General features: G+C 39.0%; 1 protein-coding gene across 1 annotated transcript in view; it reads left to right on the top strand.

Annotated features, from left to right (window-relative positions):
• RASSF8 (Ras association domain family member 8) overlaps window positions 1–20,060 on the top strand; it is a 66,674-nt gene that overhangs the window by 11,762 nt on the left and 34,852 nt on the right. The gene's annotated exons all lie outside the window — the stretch shown is intronic.

The raw sequence follows: 20,060 nt of genomic DNA, 5'->3' as shown, positions 1-20,060 counted from the left end.
TATATCTTTTTATTCTCAGAGCCTGAATTACACTCTTTTTTTTTTTTTTTTTTTTTTTTTTTACTTCCAATTAGTCCAATGTTCTTTCCTAGCCACTGGTACTTTCTCATCTTATTTACTACTGCAAAATGGATTTATAAAGCAGCAGCATTCCCAAGGTTTCAAGTAATGTATAAATCATAACTGCCAGCTATCATAAACCACAACCCCCCCCCCCCCCCCACTCTCACAAGAAATCTAAGCTTAATATGTGAGGACAAGAGGACTATCTGGGCTGAGAACCGGTGGCTATGCGAGGTTATTCCTGAATGAAGTAGAATTCCACACTCACGATGGATAGCACTTTGTGCTCTTCAATATATTCTTCACACTTTTTGTTGTTGCTAATCCTCACCTGAGGATATTTTTTCTATTTATTTTTAAAGAGAGTGGAAGGGAAGATTGGAGGGAAAAAGAGAGAGCAATCCGTGTGATAGAGACACATTTATTGGCTGTCTCCTGCATGCACCCCAACCAACCAGGACTGGGGATCAAACCTGCAATTGAGGCACGTACCCTTAATTGATTGGAAATTGAACCCACAACCCTTTGGTCCAAAGAATGCTCTAACTACTGAGTCAAACCGGCCAGGGGCCACACTTCTTTTGATAAAACCACAGAGTCAAAACGTGCGTTAGGATCATAGGCTTTATTTGTAGACTAGTGTTTCTAAGCAGGTGGGAAATTTGTGAGAACAATTTGTGATTGAAGTGATGCTCCTGGCATTTAGTGAATGGGGGCCAGTTGCCAGGCATCCTGTTGTGCACAGGACAGTCCTACATAGTGGAGTTAAAATGGTCCACTCTACTTTCCTATCAAAAAACCACAGTGAACATAACTTTTTACTGAGATGAAAGTGTGGGTGCAAGAGATTAAAGGCATAAGATCAAGAGTTCCTTTTAAGACATGTTGAGTTTGAGATGTCTACTGGATGTCCAAGTGGCAAGGTTGACTAGGTATCTGAATGTGAGGTTGAAGTCAGAGAGAGGTCTGAGCTAGAAATATAAATATGGGAATTGTCAAGTATTTCAAGTTATGGTCAAGTTGAATAGATCACCAGGGAAATACTAGAGGACTTACATAGTAACGATTGAGATTTGGAGTACTCAAACATGAGTAAAGCACTGAGAATAGGAGATTGAGAAGGATTACTAACTAGTGAGGTTGGAGGAAAGCCAAATGAAGAAAGTGCATCAGGAACATGGAGTGATATATATTGATTCTTAGATTCAACATGAAGGTGTTAAAAATGGTTCACAGAATTGGAATGGCAAGAAGTGCATGACTAATTATGGAAGAAATAATGATCCTAGTTTTTTAGATCTCGGTATTTCATTGCAAAAGTTATATCTTTATATATTGCATCCACGTATGAATGAATGTGGTAAGCAGTACGACGGAAGTTTTTATTGCAGTTTCTTTGGGGTGAGGCCTGATGACGTTTTGGTTTGTGTCAGCTCCATTTCTAAGGGCTGATTCAGCCATGTGCCCATGGAAAGAAGTCCCCATTGAAATTGGTAGACTTTGACTTTGGTCAGTATTACATAATCAAGAGGCCCTTGAAAATTTCCTCAGAAACTCTTTTCCAAAAAGATTAGTCAAATGTTTCCCAGAATAGTTCTCCTCATCCTGATGAGAATATAATTTTTGATAATGTTAGTTACTCTTTCAGGCCCTTACTTCCTCTTCACCTTCAGTCCCACAAACACCTGAGCTAATCAAGTAAATGTGATAACACGATTAATTAATTTTGAGACTGACCCATGAACTTCAGTGATAATCTAGCATCTTTAAAGCTCTTGAAGCAATTAAGTATAATGCTTATCCTGCTTAATTGTTTATTAAATGGGAGCACATATTAGTTTAAGGTTTGCGCTCTGATTGCAGACTGCCTTGATTCAGATCTTGGCCTTCCCCTAATGAGGTGTGTGATCTTGGGCACATTTTGGAACTTCTCTTTGTCATGGTTTCTTTTTCTAAGAGTAGGGTTAATAACATTATCTACCTCTTGAGATTATTATGAGAATTAAATAAAATGATACATGCAAAGCACCTTGAGTAGTTCCTGGCATATGGTAAGTGCTTAGTAAATATTACCAATGGCTTTTTAAAGAGCTGTCAGGCATTTAATATTTTAAAAGTGAGAAAACCAAATCTGTTCTTCTTCCCCAAATAACATTGTAGTTGCCAATGAATATTTGAATGTTGATTATGTGAATTGCAGTTATTTAGCCTTTTTTCAGTGGCTGGAAATGGCTTCATATATTTTTGAAGATGGAAGAATAGAAGAAGTCTTCCCATCTGGCCTTGTATCAGTCTATCACTCTTGACACCTAAACAGAACTGTGCTTGTATGTTATTTATATTATTACTAATTATGCGAGCTGAATTTTAAAAAATGTGTGAGGACCGTGGTTAGCATCTACATTTGTTTTTTCTTGGACATTGTGTCCATGATGTCTCCTTCCAGCTGTGCAGTTCCATCTCTGTGCTCTGTCCCTCCACCCAGGTTTATAGAATCAAAATGAAGGAGAGTGTATCTCCCAGAGTAAGAAGATGACGAGGCTTCCATGCAGTCAGCAGCACATTACCCATGGTGTTCTTTGTTGGCGTGAGCTCATCCGCAGGGAGCTTGGCAGTGTTTACCCTATAAAAAGAGCAGAGTTCTTCTTGTGTGGTGTGCCCACAGGACTTCCCTCCCAGCTTCTCTCATTTCCTTCTTTACAGTAATTCAAGTATATTTTATAAACCATGGGAAAACGTGGCTTCTCTATTGAGAGCCATCTGGTGGGACAGCTCTTTAGTGCTCATAAAACTCTTTTAAATAGATGAGTCTAGGTTGGTGCTCCTAAGCAAACTAATGAGAAAAATATTCTTATCAGTGTTCTCCAGATGAAGAAATGCCCTTGCCTGAGTTTAAGGGAGTCCAGGGACACAGGGTTAAAATTAGCAGTGAGCCCAGGTCCGCTGACTCTTCAAATCCTGTGTCCTTCCACTTTTATTGCTTTCCAGTCAGAGTCACTGAGCTCACTGAGATCCTGTCATGGGACCTGGACTAGTAGCCAAGCCACCTGTTCATTAGGAACTATATTCACAGAGTTAGAAGTTCAAATAATACCCTAAGATATAACCCTGTTGTTAGCTGTTGAAAACTTAACTTATTATTATTATTTTTTTATATTTTATTGATTTTTTACAGAGAGGAAGGGAGAGGGATAGAAAGCTAGAAACATCAATGAAAGAGAAACATCAATCAGCCGCCTCCTGCACACCTCCCACCGGGGATGTGCCCGCAACCAAGGCACATGCCCCTGACCGGAATCGAACCTGGGACCCCCCAGTCCACAGGCCGACGCTCTGTCCACTGAGCCAAACCAGCTAGGACAGAAAACTTAACTTTTTATAATAAAAGGATCTGGTTTCCTTTTAGCTATATTGTTCATTCTTCCTGGTTATGTATCATAAGCAGTTTCTAACTGACTTTTAAAGGTTAAGTTTAGAGGATGGGCTTTTTTTCATTACATGTACACTTTGTCATTAAAGTTGATTTCATGTTGATAGATTTCCTTTTTCTTTCAATGTGGCTAGTATTGAATAGACCTAGATTAAGACTCTTTCTGAAATTCTTGGGAGAGTGTAATTACCAGTTCTTATCCTGTACTTGCTAGGTAGGTGAGTGGTCTCAGGAAGAATAAAATGGTTCTATTTTTGAAACCATTATTTTTCTAAACCTCATTCTAAGTAAATAGCACATTTCTCTGTTGCATGGACAAACCTCAGACCTGTAGCATTGGTCTGAGGAATATGAGAGAGTGGACCTTTGTTGCTCATGGCGTTGTGTTTGTGCCTCTGCTCAGCAGATGCAGCCACAGCTGGCTGGTGCCATATGTCCAGTGACGTGCTGAGAGCTCATTCATTTCAGCAGCATTCACTTTGACAGCGACCTGTCTGTTCCAAGATCATACTCAGTGACCAGTCACTACTGAGTTCTGAAAGACCCAAAGTCTGTGGTAATACCAAGTAGCTATTTTTATTAAGTAATTATTGTATGTCAGGTTGTATTTAAATCTTCATGTTTATTGTTATTTAGCTCTGACAGATTTAAGGATTATTATTCCCATTTTAGAGCCAAGGAAACTAGTAAATTGTCTGAAGTCATACAGTTATTAAATGGAGAGGTCAGGATTTGAACTCAGGGCTACCTGACCAACCGCTCCCATATGAGGGATGGCGAAATGTGTCATGTGTATGGTACCTGTGCCCATGGCAGACATAACTAATTGATCGTGGTGTGTGTTCATGCTGATACTACTGATAATCCCTTTTGGCATTGCATTCTTGGCATCTCTAGGCAGCCATGTCGTAGCAAGATGAAACATATGTGCTATCTTTGACTGTAAATGTGTCTGTATTAACTTTCTTCTAAAGTTTAGTGTGTGTTTAAATTGGGCTTATTTGCTTTTAGAAAATAATAAATAGTCTAGCCGACGTTGCTCAGTGGTTGAGCGTCGACCTATGAACCACGAGGTCATGGTTCGATTCCTGGTCAGGGCACATGCCCAGGTTGCGGTCTCAATCCCCAGTGGGGGCGTGTGGGAGGCAGCCAACCAATGATTTGCTCTCATCGTTGATGTCTCTCTCTCTCTCTCTCTCTCTCTCTCTCTCTCTCTCTTTCTCTCCTCTCTCTCTCTCTCTCTCTCTCTCTCTCTCTCTCTCTCATCTCTCCATTCCTCTCTGAAATCAATAAAAATATATTAAAAAAGAAAAGAAAATAATAAATAAATAATTACATGTTCTATACCAGAAACAGGCATGGTAATATTTTTCTATAGAAGTATTGATTGGTCTGGATAACCGAATTTAATGCAGGTTAAATTCCATTTAAAATAGCATAAAAAGTCATCTCCATGTCAAAAAAACCTAAGGCAAGTTGATTACTGATTTATAACATTTACTTATTTGAAATTTTTCTCAAATGGATATTTGAAATAAAAAATTTTTGTGGTACTCAGAGTTTGTTATAATGAAATTAGATTTTTTTTTAATATAGAAAGCAGAAACTGACTGAAGTCTTCATTAAATTTTTATCATAGATCAAAATACTAATCCTTTAAGAATTAAATTTAGAACTCTTGGCTGTGAAGTCTTTATTAAATTTTATCATAGATCTAAATACTAACCCTTTAAGAATTAAAACTGTGTTATGGCTGCAATTGTGGAACTAAAAATTCGTTAGGATTCCATTTATTTGTTTGTTTATTTCAGTTCTTTTTTCTTTCAGACCTTACTGCTACTTCAACTGAAAATAGCGCTTTAAAAAAAATTCACGTATGGTCAAATAGATGTTTCAGTGTTTCTCTTGGCCCTTTGATATAAAGGGCTCCACCCACTGTAGGATTATTGAAGAACCTCTTGGCACAGGATTCAGGGCTGGAGTGTTTGAGCCAAGGAGCAGTCATATCTATAATAATAAGCTGTTTTCCTGCCTGCTGCTTAGTGTCGAAATTTCTAGAAATGTGTTCTTTTTCTCTCTCTCTCTGAAATCTGAGACACAAAACTGAGAAGTAGAAAAGTTATTTTTTATCAAAATATGTCTTCAAAGATAGGCCACCGACCAGTATAGCGATTGAGGTGAGATTTAATCCAAATTAATGTGTGAGACTATGGATAATTGCTTATATTTTATGTGTATCTTTAAAGTTAAATAACATTATACTTGAAGTTACTTAGCTCAGTTTGAAAAGAAATGAAAAATTTCTCACTTATTTTTGTACTGATGTAGTTGGGAGAAGAAATTATACCTAACGTTAGATGATCTGTTGTGTTGAAAGAAATGCTGATTTGAGTGTGCTTTTTGGAAAAATAAATAAAATTAAGAGAAATAACTCAGTAGTGTTTCTGCAGTCACTCTGCTTGTTCTCATTAATACGTTTCTGTTTTTGCTTTATTGATCGGGTCCTAGCTGTTTATACTTTGAAAGTTGGAGACAGTACTTCTCTGTAATGCTGTGACCACAGACCCCACTAACTCTAGTTAATGATTACTTTGAAGTGCTGGTGACCAGTTGGAGTTTATAATTTGTTACCAAATTACTGTTATCTTTTATTCACCCTATATTTTGCCTGTCAAGCAGTTGTATTCTCCAAAATTGGAGCATCAGGACCTTCAACTATAGAGTTTAACTAGAGGCAGAAAGGGCCTCTTTTCCTTTGAAACACATGGGAAATTTATTCCTTTTGATTTGTTTTAAACTTTTAAAAGCCTGGAAGTGATTAAGGGCTGTTTGGGGGGGGTCGTTTGATTGATTAATTGGTTGGTATTTTTGTTTTATTTTATTTTTGGATTGTCTAATGACTATCCCTGGTTCTGAAGTCTAACTGGTGCTTTTTCTTTGCTTTATTTATAGTAGTCCTTCAGATTAAGAATTAGCTTTTACCTGACCTGAGATTTTAAGATTTCCTAGTAATGTTACACCATAGCTCACATGTCCAGGATTTTACTTGTAATATTATCTGATTTGATATCCTCCTTATCTGTTTAGTGAAGTCACAATTTGGGATATGAGGGATGGCATGGGTAGGAGGGGGAGAAGGAAGGTGTTTTTACATTATATTAGTTTCATGTGTACAGCATAATAATTCTGTATTTGTATTTATTGAGAAACAATCACCACAATAAGTCTAGTTAACATCTCACCCCTTACATAGTTAAATTTTTTTTTTTTTTTTTTTTTGCGATGAGGACTTTTAAGATCTTCTCTGTTAGCAACTTTCAAATATGCAATACAGTATTATTAACTATAGTCACCATATTATATATTAAATCACCATAACTTTTTAAATTTATAATTGGAAGTTTGCACCTTTTGACCCCCTTAACCCATCTTGCCCACCTCCTACCTCTGGCAACCACATTTTCTTTATTCATTCATCCAGGAATGGACACTGAGGTTGTTTTTTATGTCTCAGCTATTTTAAATAATGGGGTAAATAACATGGGAGTGCATATATATTTTTGAATTACTGTTTTCACTTTCTTCAGATAAATAACCAGAAGTGGAATTGCTGGATCATAAGTATTTAATATTTTTTGAGGAACCTCAGTACTCTTTTCCATAGTGGCTGCACCAATTTACATTCCCACCAGCAGTGCATAAGGGTTCCCTTTTCTCTATATTCTTGCCAACACTTGTTACTTTTTCTCTTTTTGATAGTAGCCAGTCAAACAGGTGTGATAATCTCATTGTGGTTTTGATTTGCATTTCCCTAACGATTAGTGATATTGAGCATATTTTCATGTACCTGTTGGTCATCTGTATATCTTCTTTGGAAAAATGTCTATTCACATTCTCTGCCCATTTTTTTTTTATTGGATTGTTTGATTGATTGCTCTTGAGTTGTATGGGTATTGGGATATTGACCCCTCATCAGATATATGATTTGCAAATATTTTCTCCCATTCAGTAGGTTGCGTTTTTATTGTGTTGATGGTTTTCTTTGCTGTGAAGAAGCTTTTTAGTTTGATGTAGTCCCAACTGTTTATTTTTGCTTTTGTTACCTTTGCTTATGGAGCCATTTTCAAAAAAATTAATCACCATGACCAATGTCAAAGAGCTTACTCTGCCTATATTTTCTTCTAGTTTTATGGTTTCAGGTCTTACGTTGGAGCCTTTAATCCATTTTGAGTTAATTTTTGTATAAGGTGTAGTCTAGTTATATTCTTCTGCATGTGGCTATCCAGTTTTCTCAGTACCACTTACTGAACAGACTATTCTTTCCCCATTGTATATTCTGGGCTCCTTTGTCTTAATTAATTGACCATATATGCATGGGTTTATTTCTGGGCTCTTCATTCTGTTCCAATGATATGTCTGTTTTTATGCCAGTACCATACTGTTTTGATTACTGTAGTTTTGTAATATAATTTGAAATCAGGGATTTTGATGCCTCCAACTTTGTTCTTCTTTCTCAGTATTGCTTTGTCTGTTAAGGTCTTTTGTGGTTCCATGCAGATTTTAGGATTGTTTGTTCTTTTATGAAAAATGTCTTTGGGGTTTCATAGGCATAACATTGAATCTGTAGATTGTTTTGGGTACTGTGAACATTTTAGCACTATTAATTATTCTAATTTATGAACACAGTATATTTTCATTTATTCTGTCTTCCTCAATTTTTCATCAGTTTTTGATGATCAGGTCTCTCAACTCTTTAGTTAAATTTATTCCTAGATATTTTCTTCTTTTTGCTGCAGTCATAAATGGGGTTTTTTAAATTTCTCTTTGTGATAGTTCATTTTAGGAGAAATTTTTTTATTGATATTGTTATTTACATAAAGCAATCTATGAGAAAGAGCTTTATAAATTGTAAAATTCTGTGCAGGTTTTAAATAGAATGAGAAAATTATTTTAGGTAGTTACAAAGCTAATATGTAAAATTAACCAACTTTTGCTGTTGTTGTTAATCCTCACCAGAGGATATTTTTCCGTTGATTTTTAGAGAGAGTGGAAGGGAGAGGGAGAGACACAGAGAGAAACACATCGATTGGTTGCCTCACACATCGCCCCGAGGATCAAGCCTGCAACTGAAGTACGTGCCCTTGGCCAGAATTGAACCTGGGACCCTTCAGTCCCCAGGGCCAGTGCTCTATCCACTGAGCCAAACCGACTAGGGCAATAAACTTTTTTTTAGAATTTAAGTTGCTTATAATGTTTGCTGGCAGTTGTTCATGTCAGCCATTTAATGAGGTATGAAAATATTTTCTTCCCTTCTCTCTCGTTTCCTGGTATTTGATTTGTATTTATTATATAGATGTTCATTTATATTTTTTACTCACATTAACAAGACAGGATAGATCATGAAAATATTATCTGAAGCTCATTTATTACTTGAGACCCTTCCCTTTCCTTTCTAGTGGTTTGTAAAATTTACTTGATTTTTTTTTTCCTTTGCTAGGTACAATGCACAAACTTGACAAGTATTTTTTTTTTTTTTTTTATGAAAGCACTGGCTTCACAATATTAATATTTCAACTGGAATATTTTTTCCTAAAGATGAACAATATTAACTGAGTAAACTTTCTTACTTGTTTTTCTTTGGTTCATATGAGTGTGAAAATTCATGTAGGATTAGCTAAATAAAATATTTTTTCTTATTTTTTTTCTAAGAAGAATTGGAAAATAATGCTTTCTATTGCTGGACAAGTTTAAGTATAGGTCCAGTCAGGAGAGAGGAACTGTATGGTCATTTGAACAGGGAAAGTTTATTATAAAGGACTGTAACTATAACAGAGGATTGTAAGTAAGAGGTTGATAAGAGATAGAGAAACCTCTATCGGATACATAAATAGCAGATGTAATATTATCTTTATAGCTACTACCCTATCCAAGGCAGAGATAGAATACTCAAAGAAAAGGCCTCTGGAATGGAGATTCAGACCTTGTTGCAGAGAAGCTGGTTGTGGTTCCCTGGGTGCTCCTTGATGGAACATACCAGAAACCCACCACCTGGAACTTGCGGGGGAGGTGTCTTACCAGAAGCACTGTCCTATGAAACCAGAAAGCTGGTGCTGGGAGCTGCCAGTGCTGCTGGCCTCTCTGCACTCGCAGGAGCTGGGTATTTGGTGCAGGACCAGCACTCGGAGCCACCGTGCCCTGGTGTAGGAGCTGCTGCTGGGGAAACAGGAGCAGAGCCCTTTCCTCTGGCCCTCCCTAGTGCGTCTCTCCAGTGCCCTCTCTTGACATGGTACAGTCTTCAAAGAAAAGGTGTTTAAGGACCCAGATCCATTTTCATAGAGCAGGCCAAAAGGATTAATTTGGAGCTGAGAAGCAATAATAACCATCACAACCTGTGAGGTCATTCAAGAGAAATAACATTTTCCCTTCTCCATGGACTGCAATAGTCTATGCAATAGCTTGACTTCATTTCTACTAAAATGTCTGTAAGAGGCATGTGAATTGTTAGATATAGTTTGTTTCTTTAACTTCTAATGTAATGTATTAATACTTCTTTCTTGTAAAGGTAAAGGTAACGAGCATACCTTTACTCTTGAGAAAATACCTAAGAATGGCTCTGTCACGTTAAAAGCTAATTTTGTTTATATATTTTTTTAAAGTGTTGCTTCATTTCATCATGCTTCTTACCTGTATCCATTAGGATACAAATGTCCATATAAATGTTACACAGGTAATTGTCAGCCACCTTTGAACACTTTATTCTTGCTTTAAGTATCTTTGAAAATAGCTCTGGAAACTTATTTAAAAATTCTTGACATTATATAACTAGACTGAAGTTTTATAACATTCTGCTTTAAGGTATCTTACTGACAAAATTCATGAGCTGAAAAACTAAACTAAAAAAAGGGAAAAGTTTCTAAACTCAAGTGTGTATCTCAGCATGAGTAGCCAACTAGAGAACATGATTTTAATTTCTTAGAGAATCATAAAGATGCATGGAAACTGAACACTTAAAATTATTCAAAACTTGAACTCACTGAGGAGGATAGATCATGGGAGAACCGGCGGAAAGTATCTGTAGGTGGACCAGTTGCTCTGGTTCTGCCCACTCCCAGAGGAGAGTGGGCATTGAGTGGATGATGGGCCAAACCAAGGATGTTGACCTACCTACCAGAGGAGCCTTTCAGGGGATTTAGAAAATTAGATACAGCCCCAGACCTGATGTCTGTTGTTGGCTTCTGTGTAGTCAGTTATTTACAACTAGAGGTCCGGTGCATGAAATTCTTGCCCTGGGGGGGGGGGTCCCCGGGGGGGTCCCCCTCAGCCCAGCCTGCACCCTCTCCTATCTGAGACCCCTCGGGGTATGTCCGACAGCCTAAACTGGCAGTCGGACATCCCTGTCACAATTCGGGACTGCTGGCTCCCAATCACTCGCCTGCCTGCCTATTTGCCCCTAACCACTCCCCTGCCAGTCTGATCGATGCCTAACTGCTCCCCTGCTGGCCCGATTGCCACCAACTGCCCTCCCCTGCCAGCCTGGTTGTCCCCAACTGCCCTCCCCTGCTGGCCTGGTTGTCCCCAACTGCCCTCCCCTGCTGGCCCAGTCACCCGTAACTACCCTCCCCTGCAGGCCTGGACACCTCTAACTGCCCTCGCCTGCCGGCCTCGTCGCCCCCAACTGCCCTCCCCTGCTGGCCATCTTGTGGCTGTGGGCTCTGCCATCTTTGAGGGCGAGGCAGTCAATTAGCATATTCCCTCCTTATTGGCTGTGGGCACTGCCATCTTTGAGGACGGGGCAGTCAATTAGCATATTCCCTCCTTATTGGCTGTGGGTGCCACCATCTTTGAGGGCGGGGCAGTCAGCATATTCCCTCCCTATTGGCTGTGGGCACCGCCATCTTTGCGACGGCATGAGGGTCAATTAGCATATACCCTCTTTATTATATAGGATAACTAGGTCATGAATGGCTTAAGTAGATACACCCAAAACTGCCCAATAAGCCTATCTTTCTTAAGAACTAGACTAAATTCTGGTGAATCTGAACTTCTCTTGCATCATGGCAAAGTGAGACTGTTGTCTTCTCCCTGGTTTGGCTGGGCCATCGTGGTGACATGGTGTGCTGCCCTTGAATCACTGGACAGACTACGCCAGGTGACTGGAGAGCTGGCCAGCCCAGGCTTTCATGTGGTGGTCATGACTGCGCCTTGGACAGTGTCTCCAGTGTGACCAACAGATCTGCTTGACAGAATTGGTTCTAGTTTACAGTGCACCAGCGCCAGTGCTAGCCTTTTCATGTGAATTGAGCAGCATATTCTCTGTTGTTGTATGTCCTTTTAAAATAATCTTAGTAATAGCAAAAACATGTCACATGGGGTAAGCTTGCTTTTTAAAAATAAGAGGTTAAAGGCAAAAGATTTATGCGTTCTGAAGAGAAACATGAGTGGGAAAGGGGGAGAAAATGGGAGATATCTGTGATACTATCAACAATAAATAATATTTAAAAATTAAAAATAAGAGATAGCTCTCAAGATCAATAAATAATAATTATGAGTGAGTTTAGGGATGCTAAACCCATACTTTTTAAAGAAAGTATTGCCATTTAAAATACAACATGGGTATATAATAAACTGATGTAGAAGAAATTTCTAAAAGAATTCCAAATATAGTTTGAGAAGTGGCAAAATATGAATAAGTATATATTTCTCAGATTGCCTACACTAATGGGTACAGTACCCATATGCATGTGAAGTATGAAATTATATATTAAAGAAAAGTGTAGTCTCATTACTTTATACCCATAACTCTCAAAAATGGCTTTAGTGCAGCAAAATCCAAACTTTTGCCTCCCAGAACAGACTAACATAAATGTTTTTCATGCATAGGCTTAAGTAGAAGAGTGTGTGAGTGTGTGTGTGTGTATGTGAATGTGTGTGTTACTAAATTAGTTTAATTTTTAAAAGTTTCTGACTATAGAAAAGATTTATAATTATACAGAATAGCCCTGAGTTATTGTTCTTTTAAAGGAATGTTTGAATTAGGTAAAATGTACTAAGATTTTAATACCACATTTTAACTATGATTTTTAAAAATAGTAATAAAAGCATAATATGGTAATTAGACTGGACAACGTTCTGGATGAAGCCGGGCCTGCGAGGGAAGCCAGTGCCAGCAGCCAGGGGAAGGAAGGACTACTCTTGCATGAATTTTGTGCATCGGGCCTCTAGTTCTCTTATAAAGGGGAATTTAATCTGGATATCCATTGTTTGATAATGATTTTTAAATTGGGTCTCTGGAGGTACCTCAGGGCTATAGTTTAAAATTTGCAGCTTTATGGCATTTGTCTAAGATGTAACAGGGAAAAAAATGAACATAAGGACCTCATTCAGTGCCTATCACAAGTATATTCTTGCCATGTAATATGGTAAAAGAGTAAATATTACCTTATATGGCAAAGGAAATAAATGAAGGATCTTACGTTTTTTCCTGAATTATTTGGATGGCCCTAATATAATCATATCTACCCTTACAAGAGGGAGACCGAGGGAGTATTTGAGACAGAAGAAGATGAGGTAATGGAACCAGGGAGGCAGCGATTGCAGTGATGAGGTCACTAGCCAAGGATGCCTGGAGCTACCAGAAACTTGAATAAGGGTCTCTCCCAGAACCTTTGGAAGGAGTGAGGCCCTGATGATACTTTGATTTTGGTTCAAAATCAAAATTGATTGTGGACTTCCACATCAGAAACATTTGAGGGAATTTGTTGTTCACAAATTCACCTTGCGGGTAATCCTAAAGAGGGAGTTCTTTAAAAAATAAATAAATAAATAATTTTGAAATCACATTAGAGCTACACTGACAAACTTCCAAGTATTCATTACTGTAATGTTAACTGTAAGCACAATGTTATGCTACAGATCTCTAGAATTTTTTCATCTTGCATGACTAAGACTTTATACCTATTGAATGGCAACTCCCCATTTTCCTCTCCCCCATCTCAATGGCAGTCAATCCCTATTTTACTTTCTATGAATGTGACTATGACACATTCCTCACATAATGGAATTTGTCCTTCTGTGACTGGCTTTTTTCACTTAATATAATTGTTTTCCCGATTCATTCATATTGTAACATATGACAGGGTTTCTTTATTTTTTATGGCAGAATAATTTTTGATCGCATGTGTATTTCTTTACGAACATTTGGGTTATTTTCAGCTCTTGATTATATTGTTGCAATAGACTTAGGAGTACAAATATCTCTTTGGGATCCTGATTTCAATTATTTTGGATAAATACCTAGAAGTGGAGTTGCTGGGTCATATGGTAGTTCTATTTTTAATTTTTGGAGGAACCTCCATACTGCTTCTTAGCAACTGCACATTTTACAGCAGTGCACCCAGCATCAGTGCACAAGGACTCCATTTTCTCTGCATCCTCACCAACACTTATTTTGTGGTGTTTGGTTTGTTGTTGTTTTTTTTTAATAATGACCATTCGAATAAGTATTAGGTGATACCTCATTGTGGTTTTGTATATCCCTGATGATTAGTGATGTTGAGCTTCTTTTCATATATTTTTCTTATTCATATATCATCTTTGAAAAAAACACCTATTCAGGTCCCTTACCCATTTTTGTTTTTGTTTAGTTGCTGTGTTATAAGAGTTCCTTATATATTTGGGGGATTAAGCCTTTATCAAATATATGCTTTATGCCCTGGCTGATGTGGTTTAATTGGTTGGAGCATCATCCCATATATCAAAAGATTGTGGGTTCAATTTTCCATTTCCAGGTCAGGGCACATACCTAGGTTGTGGGTTCAATCCCTAGTCAGGGCATCTATGGAAGGGAACCAGTTGATGTTCTTGCTCACATTAATCTCTCCCTCTCTGCTGGGGTCCAACCCCAGCAGGTCCAGGGGTCCCCAAAGGTGTGGAAGGAGTCGGCGAAGAAGGAATGACATGGAGACAGCGTTCAGTTGATCAGCAGCCTAGCCAGGATCTCTAGCCAGGATCTCCAGCCAAGTTCTGTTCAGGATCTCCAGCGAAGTTCTGGTTAGGATCTCCAGCCAGGTTCTGTGTCCATGTTCTCTTGCTAGGTTCTCCAGCCAAGTTCTGGTCAGGATCTCCAGCCAGGTTCTGTAGCCATGTTCCCTCGCTAGGTTCTGTCCAGGTTCAGGGTTCATGTCCCTGTTCAGGCGCCAGATGCTGGGGTCTGACCCCAGCAGGTCCAGTGGTCCCCAAAGGTGTGGACGGAGTCCGAATGACACGGAGACAGCGTTCAGTTGATCAGCAGCCTAGCCAGGATCACTAGCCAGGATCTCCAGCCAAGTTCTGGTCAGGATCTCCAGCGAAGTTCTGGTTAGGATCTCCAGCCAGGTTCTGTGTCCATGGTCTCTTGCTAGGTTCTCCAGCCAGGTTCTCCAGGTTCTCCAGCCAGGTTCTGTAGCCATGTTCCCTCGCTAGGTTCTCCAGCCAGGTTCTGTCCAGGTTCTACAGCCAGGTTCAGTCACCAGGTTCTAGTCAGGTTCTCTTGCCATGTTCTATCCAGGTTCTGTAGCCAGGTTCTGTCTCTAGGTTCTGTGGCCAGTTTCTGTCCAGGATCTGTTGCCATGTTCTCTTGCTAGGTTCTGTCTCTAGGTTCTGTGGCCAGTTTCTGTCCAGGATCTTTTGCCGTGTTCTCTCCAGCGAAGTTCTTCTGTCTCTAGGTTCTGTGTCTAGGTTCTGTGTCTAGGTTCTGTCTCCTGTTGTCTTGTTACATCTGTATATATACCAGTTGATTCCAATCCTATCAATCTCTATTCCAAAGGTTAGGGCGTTTCTTATCTCCATTCCAGGATGTGAGGGCAATCTGGCTGCGACATCTGTCACCCCATTGATCGCCAGGGTTGATTCGGCTGATCTGGCTGGCTAGGCGGGTGTCCCCCTCCTCCCTCACCGATCCATGTGCGTCCCTCCCGAAGCTGCGCGCTCGGTCGAAGAGGACGGCCTTCCCCCCTGAGGAGAGGACCGGTCTTCGGTCAAGGGTATACGAGTAGCTGCGCTCCCCTGCTAGAACCTCCAAACAAGCTCCATTCCAGGGAGTAAAGATTATGTAGCTTAAGCATGATTGTTCGTAGTTAAAGTGATTAATTACCCGCCTGGCACTTAGTTAAGGGGTTTTATTCCCTCCCTAACTTCAGGGGAAAATCCCTACCTGGGGAAACAACCTTTCTCAGAGAGTGACCTTGGTTAAAACACATAGTGCCAAGAAGGTGAGCAAACATATTAAGAACAGTATGCCATATATGCCAGGTCCCTTGAAACAGCGAGGATGGACCAGCTCCTGGCACCTCTCTCCCTCACCCAACCCTTCACTTCTTTCCCAACCCTCTCTAAAATCAATAAGCATATTCTTGGGTGAGGATTAATATACATCCTATGTAATAAAAGGCTAATATGCAAATTGTCCCTTCGACTAGGAGTTCGACCAGGGGGCAGGGCCAGCCTACCAACAGCCCACAGTCCCTCCCCCCAGCCGGCCCAGCCGATAGGTTCAGACCAGCCAGACCCCACCCATGCACAAATTTGTGCACCGGGCCTCTAGTGTGTGTGTGTGTGTGTGTGTGTGTGTGTGTGTGTGTGTGTATTGCAAATTTCTCCCATTTTGTAGTTGCCTTTTCACTCTGTTGATTTTTACATCTATTGTGCAGAAGCGTTTTAGTTTGATGTACTCAAACTTGTCTAATTTTGCTTTGGTTACCTGTGATTCTAATGTCATATCCAAGAAATTATTGTATGATCAACATGCTTTTGACTTCGGTTTGCTAGTATAATGTTAAAGATTTTTATATCTATGTTCACCTGAGATATTGGCCTGTAAATTTTTTTCTTGTATTATTTTTGTCTAGCTTTGGTATCAGGGTAATGCCGGCCTTGTAAAATGAGCTTGGATGTGTTCCCTCCTCTTCAGTTTTTTGGTACTAGTAAGCATTTGAGAAGGATTTGCACTAATTCTTTAAGTTTTTGGTAGAATTCACCATTGAAACTATCTAGTGTTCAGGTTTTCTTTGTTGGAAGATATTTTTATTACTGATTCTGTTTTCTTATCATTATTGGCCTGTTTGGATTTTCTATTTCCTCATGATTCAGTCTTGGTAGGTTGTACATTTCTAGTAGTTTATTTTTTCTGGGTTTTCCAGTTTGTTGATAAGTAATTGTTTATAGTAGTCTTTGATTCTTTGTATTTTGTTGGTATTAGTTCTTATATCTCCTCTTTAATTTCTAATTTTATTTGAGTCTTTTTTTGCTTAGTCTAGCTGAAGGTTTGTCAATTTTGTTAATTTCTAAAAAACAACTATTGAGTTTTTCTAATGTTTTCTGTTCGAATGTTTATTAGTTCCTTTCTTCTGCTAACTTTGTACCTAGTTTATTCTTTTTCTAGTTCCTTAAGGCATAAAAGTTAGGTTGTTTATCTTAAAAATTTTTTAATGTAAGTGTTTATTATTATAAACATCCCTCTTAGTAAGTTACCAGTTTTGCTGCATCAGTAAATTTTGATATATTGTGTTTTCATTTGTCTCAAGATATTCTCTCCTTTCCTTTTGTTTTTTGACCCACTGGTTGTTCAGAGAGTTCTGTTTCCACAAATTGTGGATTTTCCAGTTTTCCTTCTGTTATTGATCTCTAGTTTCATTCCATTGTGGTTAGAAAAGGTACTTGTTATGATTTCAATCTTAAATTTAAGACTTTTGTGACTTAACATCTGACCTATCCTGGAGAATGTTTCCTGTGCACTTGAGAAAAGTATATATTCTACTCTTGTTGGGTAGAATGTTCTTTATATATGTTTAGATCCATTTGATCTATAATGTTGTTCAAATTCTCTGTTGATCTGTTGTTGAACATAGGATATCAAGTCCCCTACTATCATTGTATCATTGTTACCTGTTTGCTTCATATATTTAGATGCCGTGATTTTGAGTGCATATATAATTACATCTTCCTGGTGAATTGACCCATTACATTATATAATGCCCTTGACTCTAAAAATACTGGCAAGTGGTTGGACACTTAATTTGATTGAAATTAAAGTGTAAGATCTTTATCATTTTTTTATGATTCACTGCTTAACTCACTTTTACAGTTATCTAGCCAGTTACCATTCTCAGCTGTAGTGGATAATAGGCTTCTGCTGTGTGGTTCTGGCCTTGAAGCTCAGAAGTTCCTGGAGATCAGATTTGAATGGCATTACGTCAATAATAAAGTTAAACATTTATTAAGCATCTGTTGTGTGTTAATCCTGTCAACATGTGGCCAGTAGTGGATACTGTGAGAATTGCTTTGATGACTGGGGAGAAGGTGTAGATGAGTGGTTTAAAAGACAGAGCCAGAAATTTAGTAGTTAATGCTAACCTGAGCAAGAACAGCCGCATTGATGACTACTGGAGAATGACCAGGTGGGTGGGACAAGCCATGGAAGAAATAGGATGTAAGAAACCAGGACAGCAGAGAGTTTGCAAAGGAATGGCCAGCAGTGCCAATTCTCTACAGCAGTGGTTCTCAACCTTGGCTGCACATTAGAATCACCTGGGAATCTTTTTAAAATCCTGATTTCTGGGCCTCATCCTCCAGAAATGCTGTTTCTTTGTTACTAATGTTGTGACCCCACCCCATAACAAAGAAACAGAATTTCCGGAGGATGAGGCCCAGAATCAGGATTTTAAAAAGATTCCCAGGTGATTCTAATGTGCAGTCAAGGTTGAGAACCACTGCTCTACAGAGACATTAAAGGAGGTACATATAAGAAGAGAGTAAACTGAGTATGAAAATAGGCCCCACCAAGCATGAGTCTCTTGGTGAACTTGTTGAAAAGTAAAGGGAGGACAGATAATAGTGGATTTTATGAGCTGAGTGGAGACGAATTATAATTGTTAGAATTTGAAGCCATGTGTAAATTTAAATTTTTGCGTTTTTAAAAAATGTTTCATTCAGAAATTCATTCTTTCTCATATTCTGTGGGATTATAAGTAATTTTGTTTTCTTGTAGCCTTCCTCCACTTACTGAATATTCTGTAATGAACACATTTTGCCTTTGTAATTGGGAAAGAAAATTATTAGGTATTCAAAAATATAGGGTGTCCCAAAATTCACGCAAGAAGTAATTTTGATAGAAAACACAGGTTTATAATTAAAAATTGTAAATTTTTATTGATTCATAAAGTATACAGTATAGGGAATAGCACATCGGGTAAATGGCCTCCACGGCTTTGCTGGCACATACGCAAAGCCGTGGTCTTCATTGGTCTTCATTGTCCCTGTTCCTGGGCCATAATTGGTACTTGGTAATGCTTATCAAATTGAAGGGATTGAAATCAAAGGGCAACAGATATTAGAATCTGATTCAATAAACCAAGTAAAATTAGGCTTTTATTTTTTGTTGTTGTTGTTAATGCTCACTCAAAATTCAAATCTTGCGTGAATTTTGGGACACCCTATATAATGTCCAATAGGCTTATTTGCCAATATTCTGGAATACAAAACAACATTTTCTGAACAAGTATTTCACAAGCTGCTACTTCTGCTGGGCTACTAAATAGCCATTTCTTTGGGATTTCCTTAGTGCTGCATGAAATAAGAAAGATTGTGTCTTGGAAGGTTCTATACTCCTTGGTAGTTATTATAAAGGGTCTGTGCTGAAGTGTCTCTTGGCTACTGTAATCCACATACTTGAAATGATATAATCCTGCGCTAACCTTTGAATTGTATTTCTATCTGTGGCTACAGTAAAGTGGCCGTGAATAGAGAGAATTGGGCCATCTCTTACTCAATACAATTGAAACAGAAGAGATTAAAACTTTTGGTTGTCAGCTCCTTGTATTACATGTGAATGAGAAAGAGTGTTTTTACTGACCAAATATTTTGTTCAAGGTATTAGGGCAGTGGTTCTCAACCTTCTGGATCTTTAAATACAGTTCCTCATGTTGTGACCCAACCATAAAATTATTTTCGTTGCTACTTCATAACTGTAATGTTGCTACTGTTATGAATCGTAATGTAAATATCTGATATGCAGGATGGTCTTAGGCGACCCCTGTGAAAGGATCGTTCGACTGCCAAAGGGGTCGCGACCCACAGGTTGAGAACCGCTGTATTAGGGTCTCTTTCTTTCCTACGTAATTGCAGATATCTACACTAATAAAAGAGAAAAATGGTAATTGGCGTACGGCGATACCTTTTTCATTGGCTAATCAGGGCTATATGCAAATTAACTGCCAACTAAGATTGGCAGTTAACTGCCAACAAGATGGCAGCTAATTTGCATATGTAGGCACAATGCAGGGAGGCGAAAGGGAAAGCAGGAAGAAGCCCCCTGCCACTGACAGTGATCTGAAACCCAGGGGGGAGCTAAGAGCTGGGGGGCAGGGCAAAGGCGGCCCTGGGGCCGCCTTTGCCCTGCCCCCCAGCCATGATCAGAGAATCAGGCGCCTTTGCCGCCCTGGCCAGTGATAGCAGGAAGTAGGGGTGGAGCCAGCGATGGGAGCTGGGCACGGTCGAAGCTGGCAGTCCCAGGAGCTAGGGATCCCTTGCCTGG

The sequence above is a fragment of the Myotis nattereri genome (assembly GCF_964212035.1).
Source record: "Myotis nattereri genome assembly, chromosome: 2".
NCBI lineage: Eukaryota > Metazoa > Chordata > Mammalia > Chiroptera > Vespertilionidae > Myotis > Myotis nattereri.
The sequence above is the reverse complement of the archived record's forward strand: the minus strand, read 5'-3'. Positions and strand labels throughout refer to the sequence as shown.